Source organism: Anomaloglossus baeobatrachus, unplaced genomic scaffold (genome assembly GCF_048569485.1).
Source record: "Anomaloglossus baeobatrachus isolate aAnoBae1 unplaced genomic scaffold, aAnoBae1.hap1 Scaffold_2840, whole genome shotgun sequence".
NCBI classification, from domain to species: domain Eukaryota; kingdom Metazoa; phylum Chordata; class Amphibia; order Anura; family Aromobatidae; genus Anomaloglossus; species Anomaloglossus baeobatrachus.
The window spans coordinates 74397-98082 of NW_027442309.1; the positions used below are offsets into that span (position 1 = coordinate 74397).

Consider the following 23686-nt stretch of genomic DNA (forward strand, 5'->3'; position numbering starts at 1 on the left):
ATTGCAGTGGGCGGCGGCTGCAAAACGCACCATTCTTCTTGTTTTGGCTCTGCAAAGCAGCCTTTTCAAGGGTTGGCTTGGGTGACAAAATGTCTTGTGTAGGCGTGGGTTTGTCTCCCTCTCGCTCTCTCTCCCTAAGATGTGTCCGGCATAGGCCAGGGTGCCACTCGAGGCCCAAACCAATTCTGGTTATCGCTTCTCGGCCTTTTGGCTAAGATCAAGTGTAGTATCTGTTCTTATCAGTTTAATATCTGATACGTCCCCTATCTGGGGACCATATATTAAATGGATTTTTAGAACAGGGAGATGGAAAAAGAGCTTGCTCTGTCCACTCCACGCATTGACCTGGTATTGCAGTACCTCCAGGAACGGTGCACCCCTTCTTAACCCAGTTTCCAAAAGCAGAACTCAATTCACCTGATTCATATTAGCCCGATTTAATGAATTGGAAGAAAGCATACGTCTTCATATGCACCTCAATTTGGCCCATTCACTTTTCACACTTCCTCCTTTTGTTTTTTATCTTTCACACTTTTGACTTTCTTTATTCATCCAAATAGCAAACTCATGACCACTCAACCTGACCAACTCGGCTATGTCCCCGTGCTGCAGTTCTCTGTCTTATCTAGATCATTTGCAATTGAATGGAATAGATCCCTTTTGGACAAAGTGGATTCACCTGCTGCTGCAGTGACCACAGGTGTGATAACATCTAGAATTGGCATCTGGTGCGATCTCTCCGCTTCCACTCCAAAGAAAGTTACCTGTTTATTCCTATCATGCATTGGTTTTTGGGGTTTTCTTTGAGTAATGATGATCTCTTTAGTAGTCTGTTGGCGCCCTCTCCTGGAGGAATAGTTTGCTTGCTCTTGGACATTCTAAAAGAGAGGTCATGATAGACATTGAGCTTCTGAGCTCAATTGGGGACAGTCATGGGTGATGAATGTTTGCAACCTACTGCGAAGCCTCATACCGCAATATAAGGAACGTCAAATACTAAGAAAGGGCGGCCTATGAAAGAATTACTACTTTCAATAAGTACACTTAAACGGCTAATTGGGAATAGAAAAACTGTAAAAAGCCCTCTGAGAAAGCCCCCCTCTAACCTTTGATAGTAAGCTTTTCTGTAGTCTGCCTGTTGATGTATTTTCCGTTTGAACTGTGCACAACATGAAGAGACGGAACACTGGCGGCTTGTCACAATGCCCCCCGATGACATCACAATAGCGCTGCTGCCTAGAAAACAAGCTGCGCAGAAGAAGTTGTTCTTTGGGTGGGAGGGTGGGCTAGTGGAAGGAGGGGGCAATCTCTTTTTTTCCCGGGTGGTAGGGGGATGACAGGAGAAGGGAAGCGGGTGGTGAGAAAGGTACAGAGGGCAGGGTTTGGGGGCTGGGAAGGAAAGGGAAAAGATTAGGGTTTGGGGATGATGAAAGGGCTTTCTACGGGTAAGGATGGCAAAGGGTGGCAGTGACGGAAAGTCAGGCAACCTGTCCTGTCCGTCTTTTTGTATCGTGAATTGGAAAGACTGCAAGGGGGAGGGGAGTTGCTTGCGCCCTAAAGGAGGAGTTATTCAGATTCATTGCAGTGGGCGGCGGCTGCAAAACGCACCATTCTTCTTGTTTTGGCTCTGCAAAGCAGCCTTTTCAAGGGTTGGCTTGGGTGACAAAATGTCTTGTGTAGGCGTGGGTTTGTCTCCCTCTCGCTCTCTCTCCCTAAGATGTGTCCGGCATAGGCCAGGGTGCCACTCGAGGCCCAAACCAATTCTGGTTATCGCTTCTCGGCCTTTTGGCTAAGATCAAGTGTAGTATCTGTTCTTATCAGTTTAATATCTGATACGTCCCCTATCTGGGGACCATATATTAAATGGATTTTTAGAACAGGGAGATGGAAAAAGAGCTTGCTCTGTCCACTCCACGCATTGACCTGGTATTGCAGTACCTCCAGGAACGGTGCACCCCTTCTTAACCCAGTTTCCAAAAGCAGAACTCAATTCACCTGATTCATATTAGCCCGATTTAATGAATTGGAAGAAAGCATACGTCTTCATATGCACCTCAATTTGGCCCATTCACTTTTCACACTTCCTCCTTTTGTTTTTTATCTTTCACACTTTTGACTTTCTTTATTCATCCAAATAGCAAACTCATGACCACTCAACCTGACCAACTCGGCTATGTCCCCGTGCTGCAGTTCTCTGTCTTATCTAGATCATTTGCAATTGAATGGAATAGATCCCTTTTGGACAAAGTGGATTCACCTGCTGCTGCAGTGACCACAGGTGTGATAACATCTAGAATTGGCATCTGGTGCGATCTCTCCGCTTCCACTCCAAAGAAAGTTACCTGTTTATTCCTATCATGCATTGGTTTTTGGGGTTTTCTTTGAGTAATGATGATCTCTTTAGTAGTCTGTTGGCGCCCTCTCCTGGAGGAATAGTTTGCTTGCTCTTGGACATTCTAAAAGAGAGGTCATGATAGACATTGAGCTTCTGAGCTCAATTGGGGACAGTCATGGGTGATGAATGTTTGCAACCTACTGCGAAGCCTCATACCGCAATATAAGGAACGTCAAATACTAAGAAAGGGCGGCCTATGAAAGAATTACTACTTTCAATAAGTACACTTAAACGGCTAATTGGGAATAGAAAAACTGTAAAAAGCCCTCTGAGAAAGCCCCCCTCTAACCTTTGATAGTAAGCTTTTCTGTAGTCTGCCTGTTGATGTATTTTCCGTTTGAACTGTGCACAACATGAAGAGACGGAACACTGGCGGCTTGTCACAATGCCCCCCGATGACATCACAATAGCGCTGCTGCCTAGAAAACAAGCTGCGCAGAAGAAGTTGTTCTTTGGGTGGGAGGGTGGGCTAGTGGAAGGAGGGGGCAATCTCTTTTTTTCCCGGGTGGTAGGGGGATGACAGGAGAAGGGAAGCGGGTGGTGAGAAAGGTACAGAGGGCAGGGTTTGGGGGCTGGGAAGGAAAGGGAAAAGATTAGGGTTTGGGGATGATGAAAGGGCTTTCTACGGGTAAGGATGGCAAAGGGTGGCAGTGACGGAAAGTCAGGCAACCTGTCCTGTCCGTCTTTTTGTATCGTGAATTGGAAAGACTGCAAGGGGGAGGGGAGTTGCTTGCGCCCTAAAGGAGGAGTTATTCAGATTCATTGCAGTGGGCGGCGGCTGCAAAACGCACCATTCTTCTTGTTTTGGCTCTGCAAAGCAGCCTTTTCAAGGGTTGGCTTGGGTGACAAAATGTCTTGTGTAGGCGTGGGTTTGTCTCCCTCTCGCTCTCTCTCCCTAAGATGTGTCCGGCATAGGCCAGGGTGCCACTCGAGGCCCAAACCAATTCTGGTTATCGCTTCTCGGCCTTTTGGCTAAGATCAAGTGTAGTATCTGTTCTTATCAGTTTAATATCTGATACGTCCCCTATCTGGGGACCATATATTAAATGGATTTTTAGAACAGGGAGATGGAAAAAGAGCTTGCTCTGTCCACTCCACGCATTGACCTGGTATTGCAGTACCTCCAGGAACGGTGCACCCCTTCTTAACCCAGTTTCCAAAAGCAGAACTCAATTCACCTGATTCATATTAGCCCGATTTAATGAATTGGAAGAAAGCATACGTCTTCATATGCACCTCAATTTGGCCCATTCACTTTTCACACTTCCTCCTTTTGTTTTTTATCTTTCACACTTTTGACTTTCTTTATTCATCCAAATAGCAAACTCATCACCACTCAACCTGACCAACTCGGCTATGTCCCCGTGCTGCAGTTCTCTGTCTTATCTAGATCATTTGCAATTGAATGGAATAGATCCCTTTTGGACAAAGTGGATTCACCTGCTGCTGCAGTGACCACAGGTGTGATAACATCTAGAATTGGCATCTGGTGCGATCTCTCCGCTTCCACTCCAAAGAAAGTTACCTGTTTATTCCTATCATGCATTGGTTTTTGGGGTTTTCTTTGAGTAATGATGATCTCTTTAGTAGTCTGTTGGCGCCCTCTCCTGGAGGAATAGTTTGCTTGCTCTTGGACATTCTAAAAGAGAGGTCATGATAGACATTGAGCTTCTGAGCTCAATTGGGGACAGTCATGGGTGATGAATGTTTGCAACCTACTGCGAAGCCTCATACCGCAATATAAGGAACGTCAAATACTAAGAAAGGGCGGCCTATGAAAGAATTACTACTTTCAATAAGTACACTTAAACGGCTAATTGGGAATAGAAAAACTGTAAAAAGCCCTCTGAGAAAGCCCCCCTCTAACCTTTGATAGTAAGCTTTTCTGTAGTCTGCCTGTTGATGTATTTTCCGTTTGAACTGTGCACAACATGAAGAGACGGAACACTGGCGGCTTGTCACAATGCCCCCCGATGACATCACAATAGCGCTGCTGCCTAGAAAACAAGCTGCGCAGAAGAAGTTGTTCTTTGGGTGGGAGGGTGGGCTAGTGGAAGGAGGGGGCAATCTCTTTTTTTCCCGGGTGGTAGGGGGATGACAGGAGAAGGGAAGCGGGTGGTGAGAAAGGTACAGAGGGCAGGGTTTGGGGGCTGGGAAGGAAAGGGAAAAGATTAGGGTTTGGGGATGATGAAAGGGCTTTCTACGGGTAAGGATGGCAAAGGGTGGCAGTGACGGAAAGTCAGGCAACCTGTCCTGTCCGTCTTTTTGTATCGTGAATTGGAAAGACTGCAAGGGGGAGGGGAGTTGCTTGCGCCCTAAAGGAGGAGTTATTCAGATTCATTGCAGTGGGCGGCGGCTGCAAAACGCACCATTCTTCTTGTTTTGGCTCTGCAAAGCAGCCTTTTCAAGGGTTGGCTTGGGTGACAAAATGTCTTGTGTAGGCGTGGGTTTGTCTCCCTCTCGCTCTCTCTCCCTAAGATGTGTCCGGCATAGGCCAGGGTGCCACTCGAGGCCCAAACCAATTCTGGTTATCGCTTCTCGGCCTTTTGGCTAAGATCAAGTGTAGTATCTGTTCTTATCAGTTTAATATCTGATACGTCCCCTATCTGGGGACCATATATTAAATGGATTTTTAGAACAGGGAGATGGAAAAAGAGCTTGCTCTGTCCACTCCACGCATTGACCTGGTATTGCAGTACCTCCAGGAACGGTGCACCCCTTCTTAACCCAGTTTCCAAAAGCAGAACTCAATTCACCTGATTCATATTAGCCCGATTTAATGAATTGGAAGAAAGCATACGTCTTCATATGCACCTCAATTTGGCCCATTCACTTTTCACACTTCCTCCTTTTGTTTTTTATCTTTCACACTTTTGACTTTCTTTATTCATCCAAATAGCAAACTCATCACCACTCAACCTGACCAACTCGGCTATGTCCCCGTGCTGCAGTTCTCTGTCTTATCTAGATCATTTGCAATTGAATGGAATAGATCCCTTTTGGACAAAGTGGATTCACCTGCTGCTGCAGTGACCACAGGTGTGATAACATCTAGAATTGGCATCTGGTGCGATCTCTCCGCTTCCACTCCAAAGAAAGTTACCTGTTTATTCCTATCATGCATTGGTTTTTGGGGTTTTCTTTGAGTAATGATGATCTCTTTAGTAGTCTGTTGGCGCCCTCTCCTGGAGGAATAGTTTGCTTGCTCTTGGACATTCTAAAAGAGAGGTCATGATAGACATTGAGCTTCTGAGCTCAATTGGGGACAGTCATGGGTGATGAATGTTTGCAACCTACTGCGAAGCCTCATACCGCAATATAAGGAACGTCAAATACTAAGAAAGGGCGGCCTATGAAAGAATTACTACTTTCAATAAGTACACTTAAACGGCTAATTGGGAATAGAAAAACTGTAAAAAGCCCTCTGAGAAAGCCCCCCTCTAACCTTTGATAGTAAGCTTTTCTGTAGTCTGCCTGTTGATGTATTTTCCGTTTGAACTGTGCACAACATGAAGAGACGGAACACTGGCGGCTTGTCACAATGCCCCCCGATGACATCACAATAGCGCTGCTGCCTAGAAAACAAGCTGCGCAGAAGAAGTTGTTCTTTGGGTGGGAGGGTGGGCTAGTGGAAGGAGGGGGCAATCTCTTTTTTTCCCGGGTGGTAGGGGGATGACAGGAGAAGGGAAGCGGGTGGTGAGAAAGGTACAGAGGGCAGGGTTTGGGGGCTGGGAAGGAAAGGGAAAAGATTAGGGTTTGGGGATGATGAAAGGGCTTTCTACGGGTAAGGATGGCAAAGGGTGGCAGTGACGGAAAGTCAGGCAACCTGTCCTGTCCGTCTTTTTGTATCGTGAATTGGAAAGACTGCAAGGGGGAGGGGAGTTGCTTGCGCCCTAAAGGAGGAGTTATTCAGATTCATTGCAGTGGGCGGCGGCTGCAAAACGCACCATTCTTCTTGTTTTGGCTCTGCAAAGCAGCCTTTTCAAGGGTTGGCTTGGGTGACAAAATGTCTTGTGTAGGCGTGGGTTTGTCTCCCTCTCGCTCTCTCTCCCTAAGATGTGTCCGGCATAGGCCAGGGTGCCACTCGAGGCCCAAACCAATTCTGGTTATCGCTTCTCGGCCTTTTGGCTAAGATCAAGTGTAGTATCTGTTCTTATCAGTTTAATATCTGATACGTCCCCTATCTGGGGACCATATATTAAATGGATTTTTAGAACAGGGAGATGGAAAAAGAGCTTGCTCTGTCCACTCCACGCATTGACCTGGTATTGCAGTACCTCCAGGAACGGTGCACCCCTTCTTAACCCAGTTTCCAAAAGCAGAACTCAATTCACCTGATTCATATTAGCCCGATTTAATGAATTGGAAGAAAGCATACGTCTTCATATGCACCTCAATTTGGCCCATTCACTTTTCACACTTCCTCCTTTTGTTTTTTATCTTTCACACTTTTGACTTTCTTTATTCATCCAAATAGCAAACTCATCACCACTCAACCTGACCAACTCGGCTATGTCCCCGTGCTGCAGTTCTCTGTCTTATCTAGATCATTTGCAATTGAATGGAATAGATCCCTTTTGGACAAAGTGGATTCACCTGCTGCTGCAGTGACCACAGGTGTGATAACATCTAGAATTGGCATCTGGTGCGATCTCTCCGCTTCCACTCCAAAGAAAGTTACCTGTTTATTCCTATCATGCATTGGTTTTTGGGGTTTTCTTTGAGTAATGATGATCTCTTTAGTAGTCTGTTGGCGCCCTCTCCTGGAGGAATAGTTTGCTTGCTCTTGGACATTCTAAAAGAGAGGTCATGATAGACATTGAGCTTCTGAGCTCAATTGGGGACAGTCATGGGTGATGAATGTTTGCAACCTACTGCGAAGCCTCATACCGCAATATAAGGAACGTCAAATACTAAGAAAGGGCGGCCTATGAAAGAATTACTACTTTCAATAAGTACACTTAAACGGCTAATTGGGAATAGAAAAACTGTAAAAAGCCCTCTGAGAAAGCCCCCCTCTAACCTTTGATAGTAAGCTTTTCTGTAGTCTGCCTGTTGATGTATTTTCCGTTTGAACTGTGCACAACATGAAGAGACGGAACACTGGCGGCTTGTCACAATGCCCCCCGATGACATCACAATAGCGCTGCTGCCTAGAAAACAAGCTGCGCAGAAGAAGTTGTTCTTTGGGTGGGAGGGTGGGCTAGTGGAAGGAGGGGGCAATCTCTTTTTTTCCCGGGTGGTAGGGGGATGACAGGAGAAGGGAAGCGGGTGGTGAGAAAGGTACAGAGGGCAGGGTTTGGGGGCTGGGAAGGAAAGGGAAAAGATTAGGGTTTGGGGATGATGAAAGGGCTTTCTACGGGTAAGGATGGCAAAGGGTGGCAGTGACGGAAAGTCAGGCAACCTGTCCTGTCCGTCTTTTTGTATCGTGAATTGGAAAGACTGCAAGGGGGAGGGGAGTTGCTTGCGCCCTAAAGGAGGAGTTATTCAGATTCATTGCAGTGGGCGGCGGCTGCAAAACGCACCATTCTTCTTGTTTTGGCTCTGCAAAGCAGCCTTTTCAAGGGTTGGCTTGGGTGACAAAATGTCTTGTGTAGGCGTGGGTTTGTCTCCCTCTCGCTCTCTCTCCCTAAGATGTGTCCGGCATAGGCCAGGGTGCCACTCGAGGCCCAAACCAATTCTGGTTATCGCTTCTCGGCCTTTTGGCTAAGATCAAGTGTAGTATCTGTGAGGCTCGGCAGATGCAATGCACACTGGAAGGTTGCGCTTGCTAGTACTCTTGATGTATAGTATATTCATCTAGAGGAAAACATGGCCCTACCAGGATCGAGGCTATTAGACTGAGTAAGTGTGGGGGCTATGGTGCAATGTGCCCCAGGACTGACGACCCTGGAGTGAGTCTGAGCTTGCTGGCTTGGGACCCCGGCGAGCCTTGGGCTCTGTAGCACACCGTACCTTGCCCTTTCATACTTTCTGAGCATATTGCTCTATCCCGGCCTTCTGGCTAGGAAGGGAAATTTTTATAATCATGGTCGGAGGTCCGTTCAGCTTTGGGCTGAGAAACCAACACCCGGTTGGAGGTCCGGGTCAGCTTCGGCTGAGAAACCAACACCCGGTTGGAGGTCTGGGTCAGCTTCGGCTGAGAAACCAACACCCGGTTGGAGGTCCGGGTCAGCTTCGGCTGAGAAACCAACACCCGGTTGGAGGTCCGGTTAGCCTTGGGCTGAGAAACCAACACCGGTTGACGGTCCGGGCAGTTTCGGCTGCGAAACCAACAACTAGTAGCTCTCTACTCCACTTGGGTAAGATGCCTGGGTGGACGCTGGGAGCAACGACAAGGCTCAACCAGGCTTCGGCTTGGGGGAGCACCGAAGATCCCTGACCCTTGCTGTGGCCTTCTGGCTCGGAGGGACGGGGTTGATTTTTGGGGACCCTCTCCTCACGGAGGGGTCCACACGAATCCTAGCCTTTGCACTGTTTTTGGTGTGACTTCGGTCATGCATTTTTTGCGGTGCTTTGGAAAGCTTCATTAAATCAATCTGTTCTTATCAGTTTAATATCTGATACGTCCCCTATCTGGGGACCATATATTAAATGGATTTTTAGAACAGGGAGATGGAAAAAGAGCTTGCTCTGTCCACTCCACGCATTGACCTGGTATTGCAGTACCTCCAGGAACGGTGCACCCCTTCTTAACCCAGTTTCCAAAAGCAGAACTCAATTCACCTGATTCATATTAGCCCGATTTAATGAATTGGAAGAAAGCATACGTCTTCATATGCACCTCAATTTGGCCCATTCACTTTTCACACTTCCTCCTTTTGTTTTTTATCTTTCACACTTTTGACTTTCTTTATTCATCCAAATAGCAAACTCATCACCACTCAACCTGACCAACTCGGCTATGTCCCCGTGCTGCAGTTCTCTGTCTTATCTAGATCATTTGCAATTGAATGGAATAGATCCCTTTTGGACAAAGTGGATTCACCTGCTGCTGCAGTGACCACAGGTGTGATAACATCTAGAATTGGCATCTGGTGCGATCTCTCCGCTTCCACTCCAAAGAAAGTTACCTGTTTATTCCTATCATGCATTGGTTTTTGGGGTTTTCTTTGAGTAATGATGATCTCTTTAGTAGTCTGTTGGCGCCCTCTCCTGGAGGAATAGTTTGCTTGCTCTTGGACATTCTAAAAGAGAGGTCATGATAGACATTGAGCTTCTGAGCTCAATTGGGGACAGTCATGGGTGATGAATGTTTGCAACCTACTGCGAAGCCTCATACCGCAATATAAGGAACGTCAAATACTAAGAAAGGGCGGCCTATGAAAGAATTACTACTTTCAATAAGTACACTTAAACGGCTAATTGGGAATAGAAAAACTGTAAAAAGCCCTCTGAGAAAGCCCCCCTCTAACCTTTGATAGTAAGCTTTTCTGTAGTCTGCCTGTTGATGTATTTTCCGTTTGAACTGTGCACAACATGAAGAGACGGAACACTGGCGGCTTGTCACAATGCCCCCCGATGACATCACAATAGCGCTGCTGCCTAGAAAACAAGCTGCGCAGAAGAAGTTGTTCTTTGGGTGGGAGGGTGGGCTAGTGGAAGGAGGGGGCAATCTCTTTTTTTCCCGGGTGGTAGGGGGATGACAGGAGAAGGGAAGCGGGTGGTGAGAAAGGTACAGAGGGCAGGGTTTGGGGGCTGGGAAGGAAAGGGAAAAGATTAGGGTTTGGGGATGATGAAAGGGCTTTCTACGGGTAAGGATGGCAAAGGGTGGCAGTGACGGAAAGTCAGGCAACCTGTCCTGTCCGTCTTTTTGTATCGTGAATTGGAAAGACTGCAAGGGGGAGGGGAGTTGCTTGCGCCCTAAAGGAGGAGTTATTCAGATTCATTGCAGTGGGCGGCGGCTGCAAAACGCACCATTCTTCTTGTTTTGGCTCTGCAAAGCAGCCTTTTCAAGGGTTGGCTTGGGTGACAAAATGTCTTGTGTAGGCGTGGGTTTGTCTCCCTCTCGCTCTCTCTCCCTAAGATGTGTCCGGCATAGGCCAGGGTGCCACTCGAGGCCCAAACCAATTCTGGTTATCGCTTCTCGGCCTTTTGGCTAAGATCAAGTGTAGTATCTGTTCTTATCAGTTTAATATCTGATACGTCCCCTATCTGGGGACCATATATTAAATGGATTTTTAGAACAGGGAGATGGAAAAAGAGCTTGCTCTGTCCACTCCACGCATTGACCTGGTATTGCAGTACCTCCAGGAACGGTGCACCCCTTCTTAACCCAGTTTCCAAAAGCAGAACTCAATTCACCTGATTCATATTAGCCCGATTTAATGAATTGGAAGAAAGCATACGTCTTCATATGCACCTCAATTTGGCCCATTCACTTTTCACACTTCCTCCTTTTGTTTTTTATCTTTCACACTTTTGACTTTCTTTATTCATCCAAATAGCAAACTCATCACCACTCAACCTGACCAACTCGGCTATGTCCCCGTGCTGCAGTTCTCTGTCTTATCTAGATCATTTGCAATTGAATGGAATAGATCCCTTTTGGACAAAGTGGATTCACCTGCTGCTGCAGTGACCACAGGTGTGATAACATCTAGAATTGGCATCTGGTGCGATCTCTCCGCTTCCACTCCAAAGAAAGTTACCTGTTTATTCCTATCATGCATTGGTTTTTGGGGTTTTCTTTGAGTAATGATGATCTCTTTAGTAGTCTGTTGGCGCCCTCTCCTGGAGGAATAGTTTGCTTGCTCTTGGACATTCTAAAAGAGAGGTCATGATAGACATTGAGCTTCTGAGCTCAATTGGGGACAGTCATGGGTGATGAATGTTTGCAACCTACTGCGAAGCCTCATACCGCAATATAAGGAACGTCAAATACTAAGAAAGGGCGGCCTATGAAAGAATTACTACTTTCAATAAGTACACTTAAACGGCTAATTGGGAATAGAAAAACTGTAAAAAGCCCTCTGAGAAAGCCCCCCTCTAACCTTTGATAGTAAGCTTTTCTGTAGTCTGCCTGTTGATGTATTTTCCGTTTGAACTGTGCACAACATGAAGAGACGGAACACTGGCGGCTTGTCACAATGCCCCCCGATGACATCACAATAGCGCTGCTGCCTAGAAAACAAGCTGCGCAGAAGAAGTTGTTCTTTGGGTGGGAGGGTGGGCTAGTGGAAGGAGGGGGCAATCTCTTTTTTTCCCGGGTGGTAGGGGGATGACAGGAGAAGGGAAGCGGGTGGTGAGAAAGGTACAGAGGGCAGGGTTTGGGGGCTGGGAAGGAAAGGGAAAAGATTAGGGTTTGGGGATGATGAAAGGGCTTTCTACGGGTAAGGATGGCAAAGGGTGGCAGTGACGGAAAGTCAGGCAACCTGTCCTGTCCGTCTTTTTGTATCGTGAATTGGAAAGACTGCAAGGGGGAGGGGAGTTGCTTGCGCCCTAAAGGAGGAGTTATTCAGATTCATTGCAGTGGGCGGCGGCTGCAAAACGCACCATTCTTCTTGTTTTGGCTCTGCAAAGCAGCCTTTTCAAGGGTTGGCTTGGGTGACAAAATGTCTTGTGTAGGCGTGGGTTTGTCTCCCTCTCGCTCTCTCTCCCTAAGATGTGTCCGGCATAGGCCAGGGTGCCACTCGAGGCCCAAACCAATTCTGGTTATCGCTTCTCGGCCTTTTGGCTAAGATCAAGTGTAGTATCTGTTCTTATCAGTTTAATATCTGATACGTCCCCTATCTGGGGACCATATATTAAATGGATTTTTAGAACAGGGAGATGGAAAAAGAGCTTGCTCTGTCCACTCCACGCATTGACCTGGTATTGCAGTACCTCCAGGAACGGTGCACCCCTTCTTAACCCAGTTTCCAAAAGCAGAACTCAATTCACCTGATTCATATTAGCCCGATTTAATGAATTGGAAGAAAGCATACGTCTTCATATGCACCTCAATTTGGCCCATTCACTTTTCACACTTCCTCCTTTTGTTTTTTATCTTTCACACTTTTGACTTTCTTTATTCATCCAAATAGCAAACTCATCACCACTCAACCTGACCAACTCGGCTATGTCCCCGTGCTGCAGTTCTCTGTCTTATCTAGATCATTTGCAATTGAATGGAATAGATCCCTTTTGGACAAAGTGGATTCACCTGCTGCTGCAGTGACCACAGGTGTGATAACATCTAGAATTGGCATCTGGTGCGATCTCTCCGCTTCCACTCCAAAGAAAGTTACCTGTTTATTCCTATCATGCATTGGTTTTTGGGGTTTTCTTTGAGTAATGATGATCTCTTTAGTAGTCTGTTGGCGCCCTCTCCTGGAGGAATAGTTTGCTTGCTCTTGGACATTCTAAAAGAGAGGTCATGATAGACATTGAGCTTCTGAGCTCAATTGGGGACAGTCATGGGTGATGAATGTTTGCAACCTACTGCGAAGCCTCATACCGCAATATAAGGAACGTCAAATACTAAGAAAGGGCGGCCTATGAAAGAATTACTACTTTCAATAAGTACACTTAAACGGCTAATTGGGAATAGAAAAACTGTAAAAAGCCCTCTGAGAAAGCCCCCCTCTAACCTTTGATAGTAAGCTTTTCTGTAGTCTGCCTGTTGATGTATTTTCCGTTTGAACTGTGCACAACATGAAGAGACGGAACACTGGCGGCTTGTCACAATGCCCCCCGATGACATCACAATAGCGCTGCTGCCTAGAAAACAAGCTGCGCAGAAGAAGTTGTTCTTTGGGTGGGAGGGTGGGCTAGTGGAAGGAGGGGGCAATCTCTTTTTTTCCCGGGTGGTAGGGGGATGACAGGAGAAGGGAAGCGGGTGGTGAGAAAGGTACAGAGGGCAGGGTTTGGGGGCTGGGAAGGAAAGGGAAAAGATTAGGGTTTGGGGATGATGAAAGGGCTTTCTACGGGTAAGGATGGCAAAGGGTGGCAGTGACGGAAAGTCAGGCAACCTGTCCTGTCCGTCTTTTTGTATCGTGAATTGGAAAGACTGCAAGGGGGAGGGGAGTTGCTTGCGCCCTAAAGGAGGAGTTATTCAGATTCATTGCAGTGGGCGGCGGCTGCAAAACGCACCATTCTTCTTGTTTTGGCTCTGCAAAGCAGCCTTTTCAAGGGTTGGCTTGGGTGACAAAATGTCTTGTGTAGGCGTGGGTTTGTCTCCCTCTCGCTCTCTCTCCCTAAGATGTGTCCGGCATAGGCCAGGGTGCCACTCGAGGCCCAAACCAATTCTGGTTATCGCTTCTCGGCCTTTTGGCTAAGATCAAGTGTAGTATCTGTTCTTATCAGTTTAATATCTGATACGTCCCCTATCTGGGGACCATATATTAAATGGATTTTTAGAACAGGGAGATGGAAAAAGAGCTTGCTCTGTCCACTCCACGCATTGACCTGGTATTGCAGTACCTCCAGGAACGGTGCACCCCTTCTTAACCCAGTTTCCAAAAGCAGAACTCAATTCACCTGATTCATATTAGCCCGATTTAATGAATTGGAAGAAAGCATACGTCTTCATATGCACCTCAATTTGGCCCATTCACTTTTCACACTTCCTCCTTTTGTTTTTTATCTTTCACACTTTTGACTTTCTTTATTCATCCAAATAGCAAACTCATCACCACTCAACCTGACCAACTCGGCTATGTCCCCGTGCTGCAGTTCTCTGTCTTATCTAGATCATTTGCAATTGAATGGAATAGATCCCTTTTGGACAAAGTGGATTCACCTGCTGCTGCAGTGACCACAGGTGTGATAACATCTAGAATTGGCATCTGGTGCGATCTCTCCGCTTCCACTCCAAAGAAAGTTACCTGTTTATTCCTATCATGCATTGGTTTTTGGGGTTTTCTTTGAGTAATGATGATCTCTTTAGTAGTCTGTTGGCGCCCTCTCCTGGAGGAATAGTTTGCTTGCTCTTGGACATTCTAAAAGAGAGGTCATGATAGACATTGAGCTTCTGAGCTCAATTGGGGACAGTCATGGGTGATGAATGTTTGCAACCTACTGCGAAGCCTCATACCGCAATATAAGGAACGTCAAATACTAAGAAAGGGCGGCCTATGAAAGAATTACTACTTTCAATAAGTACACTTAAACGGCTAATTGGGAATAGAAAAACTGTAAAAAGCCCTCTGAGAAAGCCCCCCTCTAACCTTTGATAGTAAGCTTTTCTGTAGTCTGCCTGTTGATGTATTTTCCGTTTGAACTGTGCACAACATGAAGAGACGGAACACTGGCGGCTTGTCACAATGCCCCCCGATGACATCACAATAGCGCTGCTGCCTAGAAAACAAGCTGCGCAGAAGAAGTTGTTCTTTGGGTGGGAGGGTGGGCTAGTGGAAGGAGGGGGCAATCTCTTTTTTTCCCGGGTGGTAGGGGGATGACAGGAGAAGGGAAGCGGGTGGTGAGAAAGGTACAGAGGGCAGGGTTTGGGGGCTGGGAAGGAAAGGGAAAAGATTAGGGTTTGGGGATGATGAAAGGGCTTTCTACGGGTAAGGATGGCAAAGGGTGGCAGTGACGGAAAGTCAGGCAACCTGTCCTGTCCGTCTTTTTGTATCGTGAATTGGAAAGACTGCAAGGGGGAGGGGAGTTGCTTGCGCCCTAAAGGAGGAGTTATTCAGATTCATTGCAGTGGGCGGCGGCTGCAAAACGCACCATTCTTCTTGTTTTGGCTCTGCAAAGCAGCCTTTTCAAGGGTTGGCTTGGGTGACAAAATGTCTTGTGTAGGCGTGGGTTTGTCTCCCTCTCGCTCTCTCTCCCTAAGATGTGTCCGGCATAGGCCAGGGTGCCACTCGAGGCCCAAACCAATTCTGGTTATCGCTTCTCGGCCTTTTGGCTAAGATCAAGTGTAGTATCTGTTCTTATCAGTTTAATATCTGATACGTCCCCTATCTGGGGACCATATATTAAATGGATTTTTAGAACAGGGAGATGGAAAAAGAGCTTGCTCTGTCCACTCCACGCATTGACCTGGTATTGCAGTACCTCCAGGAACGGTGCACCCCTTCTTAACCCAGTTTCCAAAAGCAGAACTCAATTCACCTGATTCATATTAGCCCGATTTAATGAATTGGAAGAAAGCATACGTCTTCATATGCACCTCAATTTGGCCCATTCACTTTTCACACTTCCTCCTTTTGTTTTTTATCTTTCACACTTTTGACTTTCTTTATTCATCCAAATAGCAAACTCATCACCACTCAACCTGACCAACTCGGCTATGTCCCCGTGCTGCAGTTCTCTGTCTTATCTAGATCATTTGCAATTGAATGGAATAGATCCCTTTTGGACAAAGTGGATTCACCTGCTGCTGCAGTGACCACAGGTGTGATAACATCTAGAATTGGCATCTGGTGCGATCTCTCCGCTTCCACTCCAAAGAAAGTTACCTGTTTATTCCTATCATGCATTGGTTTTTGGGGTTTTCTTTGAGTAATGATGATCTCTTTAGTAGTCTGTTGGCGCCCTCTCCTGGAGGAATAGTTTGCTTGCTCTTGGACATTCTAAAAGAGAGGTCATGATAGACATTGAGCTTCTGAGCTCAATTGGGGACAGTCATGGGTGATGAATGTTTGCAACCTACTGCGAAGCCTCATACCGCAATATAAGGAACGTCAAATACTAAGAAAGGGCGGCCTATGAAAGAATTACTACTTTCAATAAGTACACTTAAACGGCTAATTGGGAATAGAAAAACTGTAAAAAGCCCTCTGAGAAAGCCCCCCTCTAACCTTTGATAGTAAGCTTTTCTGTAGTCTGCCTGTTGATGTATTTTCCGTTTGAACTGTGCACAACATGAAGAGACGGAACACTGGCGGCTTGTCACAATGCCCCCCGATGACATCACAATAGCGCTGCTGCCTAGAAAACAAGCTGCGCAGAAGAAGTTGTTCTTTGGGTGGGAGGGTGGGCTAGTGGAAGGAGGGGGCAATCTCTTTTTTTCCCGGGTGGTAGGGGGATGACAGGAGAAGGGAAGCGGGTGGTGAGAAAGGTACAGAGGGCAGGGTTTGGGGGCTGGGAAGGAAAGGGAAAAGATTAGGGTTTGGGGATGATGAAAGGGCTTTCTACGGGTAAGGATGGCAAAGGGTGGCAGTGACGGAAAGTCAGGCAACCTGTCCTGTCCGTCTTTTTGTATCGTGAATTGGAAAGACTGCAAGGGGGAGGGGAGTTGCTTGCGCCCTAAAGGAGGAGTTATTCAGATTCATTGCAGTGGGCGGCGGCTGCAAAACGCACCATTCTTCTTGTTTTGGCTCTGCAAAGCAGCCTTTTCAAGGGTTGGCTTGGGTGACAAAATGTCTTGTGTAGGCGTGGGTTTGTCTCCCTCTCGCTCTCTCTCCCTAAGATGTGTCCGGCATAGGCCAGGGTGCCACTCGAGGCCCAAACCAATTCTGGTTATCGCTTCTCGGCCTTTTGGCTAAGATCAAGTGTAGTGTTGTTCGAAGAGGTGGTTTAAGCTCCAGGCCACCTTAGTACAATGATACAATGCACACTGGAAGGTTGCGCTTGCTAGTACTCTGGGTGGATAGTATATTCATCTAGTGGAAAACATGGCCCTACCAGGATCGAGGCTATTAGACTGAGTAAGGATGGGGGGCTATGGTACAACGTGCCCCAGGACTGACGACCCTGGAGTGAGTCTGAGCTTGCTGGCTTGGGACCCCGGCAAGCCTTGGCCTCTGTAGCACACCGTACCTTGCCTTTTCATACTTTTTGAGCATATTACCCTATCCCGGCCTTCTGGCTAGGAAGGGAAATTTTTATAATCCCGGTCGGAGGTCTGGTCAGCTTTGGGCTGAGAAACTAACACCCGGTTGGAGGTCCGGGTCAGCTTCGGCTGAGAAACCAACACCCGGTTGGAGGTCTGGGTCAGCTTCGGCTGAGAAACCAACACCCGGTTGGAGGTCCGGTTAGCCTTGGGCTGAGAAACCAACACCGGTTGACGGTCCGGGCAGTTTCGGCTGCGAAACCAACAACTAGTAGCTCTCTACTCCACTTGGGTAAGATGCCTGGGTGGACGCTGGGAGCAACGACAAGGCTCAACCAGGCTTCGGCTTGGGGGAGCACCGAAGATCCCTGACCCTTGCTGTGGCCTTCTGGCTCGAAGGGACGGGGTTGATTTTTGGGGACCCTCTCCTCACGGTGGGGTCCACACGAATCCTAGCCTTTGCACTGTTTTTGGTGTGACTTCGGTCATGCATTTTTTGTGGTGCTTTGGAAAGCTTCATTAAATCAAAAAATCTGTTCTTATCAGTTTAATATCTGATACGTCCCCTATCTGGGGACCATATATTAAATGGATTTTTAGAACAGGGAGATGGAAAAAGAGCTTGCTCTGTCCACTCCACGCATTGACCTGGTATTGCAGTACCTCCAGGAACGGTGCACCCCTTCTTAACCCAGTTTCCAAAAGCAGAACTCAATTCACCTGATTCATATTAGCCCGATTTAATGAATTGGAAGAAAGCATACGTCTTCATATGCACCTCAATTTGGCCCATTCACTTTTCACACTTCCTCCTTTTGTTTTTTATCTTTCACACTTTTGACTTTCTTTATTCATCCAAATAGCAAACTCATCACCACTCAACCTGACCAACTCGGCTATGTCCCCGTGCTGCAGTTCTCTGTCTTATCTAGATCATTTGCAATTGAATGGAATAGATCCCTTTTGGACAAAGTGGATTCACCTGCTGCTGCAGTGACCACAGGTGTGATAACATCTAGAATTGGCATCTGGTGCGATCTCTCCGCTTCCACTCCAAAGAAAGTTACCTGTTTATTCCTATCATGCATTGGTTTTTGGGGTTTTCTTTGAGTAATGATGATCTCTTTAGTAGTCTGTTGGCGCCCTCTCCTGGAGGAATAGTTTGCTTGCTCTTGGACATTCTAAAAGAGAGGTCATGATAGACATTGAGCTTCTGAGCTCAATTGGGGACAGTCATGGGTGATGAATGTTTGCAACCTACTGCGAAGCCTCATACCGCAATATAAGGAACGTCAAATACTAAGAAAGGGCGGCCTATGAAAGAATTACTACTTTCAATAAGTACACTTAAACGGCTAATTGGGAATAGAAAAACTGTAAAAAGCCCTCTGAGAAAGCCCCCCTCTAACCTTTGATAGTAAGCTTTTCTGTAGTCTGCCTGTTGATGTATTTTCCGTTTGAACTGTGCACAACATGAAGAGACGGAACACTGGCGGCTTGTCACAATGCCCCCCGATGACATCACAATAGCGCTGCTGCCTAGAAAACAAGCTGCGCAGAAGAAGTTGTTCTTTGGGTGGGAGGGTGGGCTAGTGGAAGGAGGGGGCAATCTCTTTTTTTCCCGGGTGGTAGGGGGATGACAGGAGAAGGGAAGCGGGTGGTGAGAAAGGTACAGAGGGCAGGGTTTGGGGGCTGGGAAGGAAAGGGAAAAGATTAGGGTTTGGGGATGATGAAAGGGCTTTCTACGGGTAAGGATGGCAAAGGGTGGCAGTGACGGAAAGTCAGGCAACCTGTCCTGTCCGTCTTTTTGTATCGTGAATTGGAAAGACTGCAAGGGGGAGGGGAGTTGCTTGCGCCCTAAAGGAGGAGTTATTCAGATTCATTGCAGTGGGCGGCGGCTGCAAAACGCACCATTCTTCTTGTTTTGGCTCTGCAAAGCAGCCTTTTCAAGGGTTGGCTTGGGTGACAAAATGTCTTGTGTAGGCGTGGGTTTGTCTCCCTCTCGCTCTCTCTCCCTAAGATGTGTCCGGCATAGGCCAGGGTGCCACTCGAGGCCCAAACCAATTCTGGTTATCGCTTCTCGGCCTTTTGGCTAAGATCAAGTGTAGTATCTGTTCTTATCAGTTTAATATCTGATACGTCCCCTATCTGGGGACCATATATTAAATGGATTTTTAGAACAGGGAGATGGAAAAAGAGCTTGCTCTGTCCACTCCACGCATTGACCTGGTATTGCAGTACCTCCAGGAACGGTGCACCCCTTCTTAACCCAGTTTCCAAAAGCAGAACTCAATTCACCTGATTCATATTAGCCCGATTTAATGAATTGGAAGAAAGCATACGTCTTCATATGCACCTCAATTTGGCCCATTCACTTTTCACACTTCCTCCTTTTGTTTTTTATCTTTCACACTTTTGACTTTCTTTATTCATCCAAATAGCAAACTCATCACCACTCAACCTGACCAACTCGGCTATGTCCCCGTGCTGCAGTTCTCTGTCTTATCTAGATCATTTGCAATTGAATGGAATAGATCCCTTTTGGACAAAGTGGATTCACCTGCTGCTGCAGTGACCACAGGTGTGATAACATCTAGAATTGGCATCTGGTGCGATCTCTCCGCTTCCACTCCAAAGAAAGTTACCTGTTTATTCCTATCATGCATTGGTTTTTGGGGTTTTCTTTGAGTAATGATGATCTCTTTAGTAGTCTGTTGGCGCCCTCTCCTGGAGGAATAGTTTGCTTGCTCTTGGACATTCTAAAAGAGAGGTCATGATAGACATTGAGCTTCTGAGCTCAATTGGGGACAGTCATGGGTGATGAATGTTTGCAACCTACTGCGAAGCCTCATACCGCAATATAAGGAACGTCAAATACTAAGAAAGGGCGGCCTATGAAAGAATTACTACTTTCAATAAGTACACTTAAACGGCTAATTGGGAATAGAAAAACTGTAAAAAGCCCTCTGAGAAAGCCCCCCTCTAACCTTTGATAGTAAGCTTTTCTGTAGTCTGCCTGTTGATGTATTTTCCGTTTGAACTGTGCACAACATGAAGAGACGGAACACTGGCGGCTTGTCACAATGCCCCCCGATGACATCACAATAGCGCTGCTGCCTAGAAAACAAGCTGCGCAGAAGAAGTTGTTCTTTGGGTGGGAGGGTGGGCTAGTGGAAGGAGGGGGCAATCTCTTTTTTTCCCGGGTGGTAGGGGGATGACAGGAGAAGGGAAGCGGGTGGTGAGAAAGGTACAGAGGGCAGGGTTTGGGGGCTGGGAAGGAAAGGGAAAAGATTAGGGTTTGGGGATGATGAAAGGGCTTTCTACGGGTAAGGATGGCAAAGGGTGGCAGTGACGGAAAGTCAGGCAACCTGTCCTGTCCGTCTTTTTGTATCGTGAATTGGAAAGACTGCAAGGGGGAGGGGAGTTGCTTGCGCCCTAAAGGAGGAGTTATTCAGATTCATTGCAGTGGGCGGCGGCTGCAAAACGCACCATTCTTCTTGTTTTGGCTCTGCAAAGCAGCCTTTTCAAGGGTTGGCTTGGGTGACAAAATGTCTTGTGTAGGCGTGGGTTTGTCTCCCTCTCGCTCTCTCTCCCTAAGATGTGTCCGGCATAGGCCAGGGTGCCACTCGAGGCCCAAACCAATTCTGGTTATCGCTTCTCGGCCTTTTGGCTAAGATCAAGTGTAGTATCTGTTCTTATCAGTTTAATATCTGATACGTCCCCTATCTGGGGACCATATATTAAATGGATTTTTAGAACAGGGAGATGGAAAAAGAGCTTGCTCTGTCCACTCCACGCATTGACCTGGTATTGCAGTACCTCCAGGAACGGTGCACCCCTTCTTAACCCAGTTTCCAAAAGCAGAACTCAATTCACCTGATTCATATTAGCCCGATTTAATGAATTGGAAGAAAGCATACGTCTTCATATGCACCTCAATTTGGCCCATTCACTTTTCACACTTCCTCCTTTTGTTTTTTATCTTTCACACTTTTGACTTTCTTTATTCATCCAAATAGCAAACTCATCACCACTCAACCTGACCAACTCGGCTATGTCCCCGTGCTGCAGTTCTCTGTCTTATCTAGATCATTTGCAATTGAATGGAATAGATCCCTTTTGGACAAAGTGGATTCACCTGCTGCTGCAGTGACCACAGGTGTGATAACATCTAGAATTGGCATCTGGTGCGATCTCTCCGCTTCCACTCCAAAGAAAGTTACCTGTTTATTCCTATCATGCATTGGTTTTTGGGGTTTTCTTTGAGTAATGATGATCTCTTTAGTAGTCTGTTGGCGCCCTCTCCTGGAGGAATAGTTTGCTTGCTCTTGGACATTCTAAAAGAGAGGTCATGATAGACATTGAGCTTCTGAGCTCAATTGGGGACAGTCATGGGTGATGAATGTTTGCAACCTACTGCGAAGCCTCATACCGCAATATAAGGAACGTCAAATACTAAGAAAGGGCGGCCTATGAAAGAATTACTACTTTCAATAAGTACACTTAAACGGCTAATTGGGAATAGAAAAACTGTAAAAAGCCCTCTGAGAAAGCCCCCCTCTAACCTTTGATAGTAAGCTTTTCTGTAGTCTGCCTGTTGATGTATTTTCCGTTTGAACTGTGCACAACATGAAGAGACGGAACACTGGCGGCTTGTCACAATGCCCCCCGATGACATCACAATAGCGCTGCTGCCTAGAAAACAAGCTGCGCAGAAGAAGTTGTTCTTTGGGTGGGAGGGTGGGCTAGTGGAAGGAGGGGGCATTCTCTTTTTTTCCCGGGTGGTAGGGGGATGACAGGAGAAGGGAAGCGGGTGGTGAGAAAGGTACAGAGGGCAGGGTTTGGGGGCTGGGAAGGAAAGGGAAAAGATTAGGGTTTGGGGATGATGAAAGGGCTTTCTACGGGTAAGGATGGCAAAGGGTGGCAGTGACGGAAAGTCAGGCAACCTGTCCTGTCCGTCTTTTTGTATCGTGAATTGGAAAGACTGCAAGGGGGAGGGGAGTTGCTTGCGCCCTAAAGGAGGAGTTATTCAGATTCATTGCAGTGGGCGGCGGCTGCAAAACGCACCATTCTTCTTGTTTTGGCTCTGCAAAGCAGCCTTTTCAAGGGTTGGCTTGGGTGACAAAATGTCTTGTGTAGGCGTGGGTTTGTCTCCCTCTCGCTCTCTCTCCCTAAGATGTGTCCGGCATAGGCCAGGGTGCCACTCGAGGCCCAAACCAATTCTGGTTATCGCTTCTCGGCCTTTTGGCTAAGATCAAGTGTAGTATCTGTTCTTATCAGTTTAATATCTGATACGTCCCCTATCTGGGGACCATATATTAAATGGATTTTTAGAACAGGGAGATGGAAAAAGAGCTTGCTCTGTCCACTCCACGCATTGACCTGGTATTGCAGTACCTCCAGGAACGGTGCACCCCTTCTTAACCCAGTTTCCAAAAGCAGAACTCAATTCACCTGATTCATATTAGCCCGATTTAATGAATTGGAAGAAAGCATACGTCTTCATATGCACCTCAATTTGGCCCATTCACTTTTCACACTTCCTCCTTTTGTTTTTTATCTTTCACACTTTTGACTTTCTTTATTCATCCAAATAGCAAACTCATCACCACTCAACCTGACCAACTCGGCTATGTCCCCGTGCTGCAGTTCTCTGTCTTATCTAGATCATTTGCAATTGAATGGAATAGATCCCTTTTGGACAAAGTGGATTCACCTGCTGCTGCAGTGACCACAGGTGTGATAACATCTAGAATTGGCATCTGGTGCGATCTCTCCGCTTCCACTCCAAAGAAAGTTACCTGTTTATTCCTATCATGCATTGGTTTTTGGGGTTTTCTTTGAGTAATGATGATCTCTTTAGTAGTCTGTTGGCGCCCTCTCCTGGAGGAATAGTTTGCTTGCTCTTGGACATTCTAAAAGAGAGGTCATGATAGACATTGAGCTTCTGAGCTCAATTGGGGACAGTCATGGGTGATGAATGTTTGCAACCTACTGCGAAGCCTCATACCGCAATATAAGGAACGTCAAATACTAAGAAAGGGCGGCCTATGAAAGAATTACTACTTTCAATAAGTACACTTAAACGGCTAATTGGGAATAGAAAAACTGTAAAAAGCCCTCTGAGAAAGCCCCCCTCTAACCTTTGATAGTAAGCTTTTCTGTAGTCTGCCTGTTGATGTATTTTCCGTTTGAACTGTGCACAACATGAAGAGACGGAACACTGGCGGCTTGTCACAATGCCCCCCGATGACATCACAATAGCGCTGCTGCCTAGAAAACAAGCTGCGCAGAAGAAGTTGTTCTTTGGGTGGGAGGGTGGGCTAGTGGAAGGAGGGGGCAATCTCTTTTTTTCCCGGGTGGTAGGGGGATGACAGGAGAAGGGAAGCGGGTGGTGAGAAAGGTACAGAGGGCAGGGTTTGGGGGCTGGGAAGGAAAGGGAAAAGATTAGGGTTTGGGGATGATGAAAGGGCTTTCTACGGGTAAGGATGGCAAAGGGTGGCAGTGACGGAAAGTCAGGCAACCTGTCCTGTCCGTCTTTTTGTATCGTGAATTGGAAAGACTGCAAGGGGGAGGGGAGTTGCTTGCGC

General features: G+C 46.9%; 14 non-coding genes and 1 pseudogene across 14 annotated transcripts; all 15 read left to right on the plus strand.

Annotated features, from left to right (window-relative positions):
- The first annotated feature begins 191 nt into the window (after positions 1-191).
- LOC142266324 (U2 spliceosomal RNA) lies at positions 192-382 on the plus strand. Its single transcript, XR_012732427.1, has one exon. It is a non-coding gene; the product is annotated as a U2 spliceosomal RNA (small nuclear RNA).
- Positions 383-1769: 1387 nt separating this feature from the next.
- On the plus strand, positions 1770-1960 carry LOC142266327 (U2 spliceosomal RNA). The gene has a single exon (XR_012732429.1). It is a non-coding gene; the product is annotated as a U2 spliceosomal RNA (small nuclear RNA).
- A 1387-nt stretch (positions 1961-3347) lies between these two features.
- LOC142266328 (U2 spliceosomal RNA) lies at positions 3348-3538 on the plus strand. The gene has a single exon (XR_012732430.1). It is a non-coding gene; the product is annotated as a U2 spliceosomal RNA (small nuclear RNA).
- Positions 3539-4925: 1387 nt separating this feature from the next.
- LOC142266329 (U2 spliceosomal RNA) lies at positions 4926-5116 on the plus strand. Its single transcript, XR_012732431.1, has one exon. It is a non-coding gene; the product is annotated as a U2 spliceosomal RNA (small nuclear RNA).
- A 1387-nt stretch (positions 5117-6503) lies between these two features.
- LOC142266330 (U2 spliceosomal RNA) lies at positions 6504-6694 on the plus strand. The gene has a single exon (XR_012732432.1). It is a non-coding gene; the product is annotated as a U2 spliceosomal RNA (small nuclear RNA).
- Positions 6695-8081: 1387 nt separating this feature from the next.
- Positions 8082-8208, plus strand: LOC142266290 (U2 spliceosomal RNA; annotated as a pseudogene).
- Positions 8209-8892: 684 nt separating this feature from the next.
- LOC142266284 (U2 spliceosomal RNA) lies at positions 8893-9086 on the plus strand. Its single transcript, XR_012732397.1, has one exon. It is a non-coding gene; the product is annotated as a U2 spliceosomal RNA (small nuclear RNA).
- A 1387-nt stretch (positions 9087-10473) lies between these two features.
- On the plus strand, positions 10474-10664 carry LOC142266331 (U2 spliceosomal RNA). The gene has a single exon (XR_012732433.1). It is a non-coding gene; the product is annotated as a U2 spliceosomal RNA (small nuclear RNA).
- A 1387-nt stretch (positions 10665-12051) lies between these two features.
- LOC142266332 (U2 spliceosomal RNA) lies at positions 12052-12242 on the plus strand. The gene has a single exon (XR_012732434.1). It is a non-coding gene; the product is annotated as a U2 spliceosomal RNA (small nuclear RNA).
- A 1387-nt stretch (positions 12243-13629) lies between these two features.
- On the plus strand, positions 13630-13820 carry LOC142266333 (U2 spliceosomal RNA). Its single transcript, XR_012732435.1, has one exon. It is a non-coding gene; the product is annotated as a U2 spliceosomal RNA (small nuclear RNA).
- Positions 13821-15207: 1387 nt separating this feature from the next.
- LOC142266334 (U2 spliceosomal RNA) lies at positions 15208-15398 on the plus strand. Its single transcript, XR_012732436.1, has one exon. It is a non-coding gene; the product is annotated as a U2 spliceosomal RNA (small nuclear RNA).
- A 2189-nt stretch (positions 15399-17587) lies between these two features.
- Positions 17588-17781, plus strand: LOC142266280 (U2 spliceosomal RNA). The gene has a single exon (XR_012732394.1). It is a non-coding gene; the product is annotated as a U2 spliceosomal RNA (small nuclear RNA).
- A 1387-nt stretch (positions 17782-19168) lies between these two features.
- LOC142266335 (U2 spliceosomal RNA) lies at positions 19169-19359 on the plus strand. The gene has a single exon (XR_012732437.1). It is a non-coding gene; the product is annotated as a U2 spliceosomal RNA (small nuclear RNA).
- Positions 19360-20746: 1387 nt separating this feature from the next.
- On the plus strand, positions 20747-20937 carry LOC142266337 (U2 spliceosomal RNA). The gene has a single exon (XR_012732438.1). It is a non-coding gene; the product is annotated as a U2 spliceosomal RNA (small nuclear RNA).
- Positions 20938-22324: 1387 nt separating this feature from the next.
- Positions 22325-22515, plus strand: LOC142266339 (U2 spliceosomal RNA). The gene has a single exon (XR_012732440.1). It is a non-coding gene; the product is annotated as a U2 spliceosomal RNA (small nuclear RNA).
- Positions 22516-23686: the final 1171 nt, after the last annotated feature.